Consider the following 6,267-nt stretch of genomic DNA (forward strand, 5'->3'; position numbering starts at 1 on the left):
GAGACTACATATCTTTACAGATGCATCAGTTGAAGCAATGTGCATTTTTGCATATCTGCAAGATGAAGCAACGCTAAAACTGACATATGTAATAGGGAAATGTCGTGTGGCACCCATCAGACATATGACGGTACCGAAATTAGAACTTCAAGCCGCAGTCTACGGAGTTCGTCTCAGAAAGCAGATACTCAATGAACATGATGTCAAAATTGACAAAATCTATCATTGGACAGACTCATCAACAGTGTTACAGTGGCTACAGGCAGCGCACAAGAAACAACAAGTATTCGTTGCGAACAGAGCAGCGGAAATATTTGAAAACTCATCGATGGATCAATGGAGACACGTCAAAGGTGTCGAAAACCCTGCCGACATCGGAACCGGAGGAATGTCCACCGAAGGCCTCAAGGAGTCCGTATGGCTAAACGGGCCGGCATGGCTCCAGGCAGATGAAGAAAAGTGGCCAAAGCCGTGGTGCCAAGTGAATGAACTCGAGCCTGAGCAGGTTATGAGTACTGTAGCAACAGAAACAAAACTAGACCAAATATTTGACTGGAGACAGTTCCTTCGACCGAATTAGAAACTTCATTGCCTACTGCATGAGGTTCAAGACAAAGCAGAAGGGTCCCCTCAAAGCAGACGAAATTCATCAAGCAGAGCAAATACTGTTTCGATTTGTTCAAAACGAAAGCTTCCCGAATGTTTCGAAGTTTATAGCAAACAGCAGTGAAATCTCCAAAACTTTAAACATTGCCAAATTATCACCCTTCATAGAGGAAGAAGGAACAATTAGAGTGAAAGGCCGACTGAAGCATTCAAACCTTGACTACAATGCAAAACACCCAATATTGTTAACAGCAAAACATCCAGTTGTACAACTTCTATTGGAGAAAGCACATCAAGACAACCTACATGAGGGCTACCTACAGAATATGTGAGAAACATGCTCCAACAAGAATACTGGATCATTGGGCTGAGAAATGCATTAAGGAAAATCAAGTCGAGATGCATCAAATGCAGACACAGGAACGCCAACCCAATTCACCCACCGATGGCAGATCTACCCCGAGAACGACTTGATGAACATGTGTTCCCATTCACCCATACCAGAGTTGACTACTTCGGACCCTTCGAAGTCAAGTTCCTACGAGGTAACTTGAAGAGATGGTGCTGCCTCTTCACTTGCGTGACAACGAGAGCAGTACACATTGAAGTTGCTCAGTCATTGGACACCGAGTCATGTCTAGCTGCAGTGACAAGATTCATTGAAAGACGTGGCTACCCAAATACCATCATTAGTGACAACGGAAGAAACTTTGTTGGGGCAGCCAATGAGCTGAAAGCATTCATGAACGAGTGGGACAAAGCTAAGATTGAGAGTGACTTAGCACAGAAAAAGATTGTTTGGAAATTCAACCCTCCCGGAGCTCCTCACTTTGGTGGAATCTGGGAAAGACTGGTTCAAAGTTGCAAGAAGGTCATGATTGCAATCTTGGACAACAGAAGCCTCACCGACGAGGTACTCAGTACAACAATGTGTCTTGTAGAGCAGATTCTCAACGCAAGACCCCTGACGGCAGTAAGTGACGACCCTGAAGATTTGACAGCACTCACACCTAATCATTTCTTGCTAGGACGAGAGAACGCGAGTGCACCATTCATGCCATCCAGTGAACGCTACCATGACCTGAGAAAATCATTCAAAACGGCTCAAGCATATGCCGAGATGATCTGGAAAAGATGGACTCGCGAATATCTTCCACAATGGAACCAGAGATCGAAGTGGTCAAAAGAACATGTGCGAAACCTGAAAGAAGGCGATTTAGTGTGGCTAGTAGATGACTCTGTGAAACGCTGTGAATACAGGCTTGGACGAATCATTGAGATCTTCACTGGCGACGACGGAGTTGAGAGATCAGCGAGAGTCAAAATGGCACATGGAGAGCTAAACCGGCCAGTCGTGAAGTTAGCGCCAGTGTTCTACGATGGTGTTTCCGAGATCGAAAACAGGGCCGGCGATGTTGGCGCCACTTCAAATCAGCTAGAAAAGCCATCAGACAGCAAGAAAAAACTTTTGAAACTGAAAAAACTTAGAATTTGTCAAAACTGAAAAATGGTCAAAAATGAAAAATATTACAAGTTGGGACCGAAAATCTGTACACCACCCCGATTTTCGGAAGGCAAAACCCGAGCAACCCGAGGTTATGGCAGACGGTTAGGGTTACCTCTAAACTATTCATGGACCCAACGAACGTTATTCCATCAGACCCACAAGTGTGGCTATTAGCACTTAAATGGTGCAAAATTGGCATTTTTCGATATTTTGTTATTTATTGTTAAATTTCTTAAGTTGTTTATATATGATTCTTTAGATGATCATTAAAGGTGAAATACCGTACATTCGAGGCATTTAGAGCTACGTAATAACCATCCGTGCTTATGTCAACAAAAGTAAATATTGCAGTAATTTGACATTTACTATGTAAACAATGACCTAAATCATTTTCTTGATTAACCATTCAGAAACAAGTAGCGATGATGTTATAAATGATAAATATTTGGTTATTTACTTTAACCCAATTGTTTGATTAGTCAAACTACATTGTATTTAGAACCATTAGAAACTGTTACCAAGAGCAGTTGGCTCTCAGATAGACTAAATTCTGATTCTTTAACAACTTTAGTCTTTTTGCTAAGTTTTGCTAGATCTTAAGATCTTGGGAGTTCTAAGTTAGTTGAGCTTACTTAAAAAGAAGTTTGCCTTAATACTAGCTACTGGCTGAAGCCTTACAAACTTCAGCACGAGATTGAACATAGAATATCACTAAGGATTTTCTTAACTTCAATCAACAAAATTAAAGTTACAGTCCTTTAATACGTCCGAGCGACTAATTATTTCTGCGAGATCGTTAGTCAATCGAACCCAGTGAAGAACCAGGCCGGCGTAAGCTGGAGAACCAGGCTGTGATATATCGGTTCCGCTGAGATTCTTGAGCAGCCGCATTAATTGCCACAATTCAATGTCTCTCATGTTTTTACAGGTTTCTTCTCCTTATAAACGTAACTATTGTTTTTGTAACGTCAATCAAGTCATTAACTGTTCCCGAACAAGATTTGAACAATTTGTGTAAGCGATTTGGTCTTTTTTTGTAAAATTTTTGATTGACCAAAGTGACTTTTAAAGCGAACTTTATGCTTTTGACTTTATCATTCTGCGGGATCTAAACTTCTGTCTGATTCCCAAATGTTGGCGGCTGAGCACAAGTGCTGGCAGACAACTACTTAAACTCAATTAAAACGTTTGTCTAAAAAGTGTACAATTTTTTTAAGAATTTACTAGCGGTTAGTGGAACATAATAAATTTTGATGGTATCAACTGAAGCTCTCTTAATAATTGTAGGTATTCTCGTCCTAGCTGAAGCAAGCCGGAATCAATTTGAGCTACCACTAGTTTGTTGGAGAGCAATTCTCCCTTTTTTAATGGAACATTTTCTAATGATGAGCTAATGAAACTGTTGCGCATAGTCAACCTATTTGGTACAGTAAGATTCTTATACGATGTATTTATTTATAATTTGTTGTTAATCCCGAAGGGCATGTTATAAAGTCAAATTAAAATAATTTTCTACCGCTTATCAGTTCATATATTATGTCTGTTACCCTAATTCTCCCACTGGGAATTATTTGTTCAAATTTGTTGTGACTTCTGTGCAGCTACATTATTACCAATTTCACTCTTTCAGTTTTGCATCCTGAGTTTAGTTGCCCAATTTATTTATTCCATGACAATCGTATTTATTTTTCAATTAAAACAGATAAGTGTCAGAGAGGCGATTCGCTAAGCGAATTCAAATATAAAACTGGTTTAAGTGCACTCGCCGCACAATTTAACTCAACTGAAATTCTGATAGTTATTTTGATTGCAAGATCAAGTACACAATATCGATTGTGTACGACATGGTGCAGTCAGCAACGCAAAAGCGAACTCCACTTGCTATTGAACTTTTCTGGGAAAAACCTAGTGCAGATCCAACTTTGAAGTAGGAGAAATGGCAGATGCAGGCGAAATTGGCTCTTTTTGCGAAAAAGAACATTGCATTGGATACGCTACTTGCACCAAAGCCCGAAAATGCTCAACTTCCCTTAGAACCAATTTATGAAAATACAATAATTGTTTCATCAGCTCAATCAGAACAAGAACGTCTAGCTAGAAACGCAAAATTGAAAATGAGTTGGGAGAATTGATGTCAGAAACAGATGGAGATAGGAATCGTGTGCGGAGATAAACCATGGATACAAGCTGACCGCAGAACATTTATCATGTTATATCTAAGTCTCGGCGCCGAAGGAAGACGTGTTATATGTAGCAGAAACCCGCATCTCAAGATGGATATACTAACGACGGTGAAACTTTGGAAAATCATGGAGGAAACATTCATCGGTCCACGTAACATTACATTCTATAGGTACGTTCCTCTCACTACCAAGCAATCAAAAGTGGAATCTATTAAACACTTCTTTGTCGAATTGAGGAATTGTCTGAGCATTGCCAGCTTAGAAATCAAGAAGATACTCTTATCAGAGATCTCTTCATTGCCAATATGCAGGACCCTGAAATTCAAAAAAAATTTGCTCAGAGAAACTATTGAACCCCCACAAGCACTACGCTTAGCCCTAAATATGGAACTCGGACAACGGAATCAGTTACAAATCGCGAATACTCAACACGTTCACATGTGAAAGCAATATTACCACAACGGCCCTTTCGCCACTCGAATCAACGACAAAATATTACTACCCGTATCCGCCAAACGAATCAACTATACCTAAACTGTGACCTCACTTGATCAGCAATTCACAAGGATTGATGTATTGCAAAAGACAAGACGTGTAATAATTGCGGTTTACAGAACCATTTTTTGGGCGTCTGTCGTAAACCAAAGTCTACATTTACTAAATCTACTCATTCCAATGTCAACTCGATTGAGGAACATACCACCGAACAGACTGTTAATGCAATTCAAAATAAAAGTTGTTACCCCCAATGTGGTTCAGACGATGACAGTTTAGACGACAACATTGTAGCTAGCATTGCTGGTACCACAGTACAAATTCAACCCAAGAATACGATCTTACAGATTGGAGAAACAAGGGTAGGTCTCCTCATCGATTCCCGGAGCGTATGCAGCAATCTAAACGAATCACTCGCAACTGATGTTATTAATAACTCCTCACTTGCACGATGGCTAACAACAGTACCTCCCCAAGAACGCAAGATTTTTGCTCATGAACCCATACCGATCATTGGAATGATACAGACGCCGGTGGAGAGTAATGGCTGGCGTATTGAAGACGTTGAATTCGTGGTTGTTAAGAATGGATTGAAACCACTTATCGGCAGAGACCTATATGAGGTCATTGGGATATCAATCACTCAAACTTTTTGTTCTGATGAAGACGAAGAGACGGTAATACTCCTCGAATTGCTACCGGTGGATCACTGGGGAAATTACCGTAGCGATGAAGAAATTGAGAGGAACATGTGCAAGCCCATTCAAGAAGCTCTCTCTCGTGAAGGGCCTGCAGACAAGGATGAAACTTGATTCTTACGCTCGACAAAGATGCATCGTGGTATACCCATCAAGGAAACTACGGTGCAGTTGAACATCGCTCGCAAGAAACACCCGAACAAACTGTCCAAAAAGAATCTCTATGGCTTTAATGAGGTGTTTGCTCCTGGTTCGATCATCCAGAACACTGACCAATACATGTCAGTGATTCGAGAACCAGGAAAGTTGGAAGCCACTGTCAGAAACAGTGACATTGCAAAGTTTGGGATCGGAGACGAGCGGAAGACTAAGGTAACTGAGTATATTAATCGAAGGGGACTCAAAAACTATGAAAAATCGTCAGAGGCCAATATACCTAGTCACATTAAAGAAGTCACACGAATTCAGAAGGGCGACCGAAAGATGAAACATCGCGAAAGAGACACAGCAAGCGGTGTATCATCTAATTGTTCAAACATTGCACGTGCAATGCGCGTAATAATGTCGAAAGTACCACCCAATCTCGCGCCACCAGATACTTCATTTGAAACTGAAGCAACCTCCGCTCCGCAAGTGACAACTTCACAACTAATTATTGCACCTCCACCCACAAATCAGCCTACAGAAATAATGATGCCGTCTACTTCCGCACCCTTGGAATCATTGCATCAAGTTCGTTCACGTACAACAAAGAGAGCGAAAAAAGTTCAAAAAATAT

The sequence above is a fragment of the Convolutriloba macropyga genome, chromosome 11 (genome assembly GCF_964194025.1).
Source record: "Convolutriloba macropyga chromosome 11, txConMacr16.3, whole genome shotgun sequence".
NCBI classification, from domain to species: domain Eukaryota; kingdom Metazoa; phylum Xenacoelomorpha; order Acoela; family Convolutidae; genus Convolutriloba; species Convolutriloba macropyga.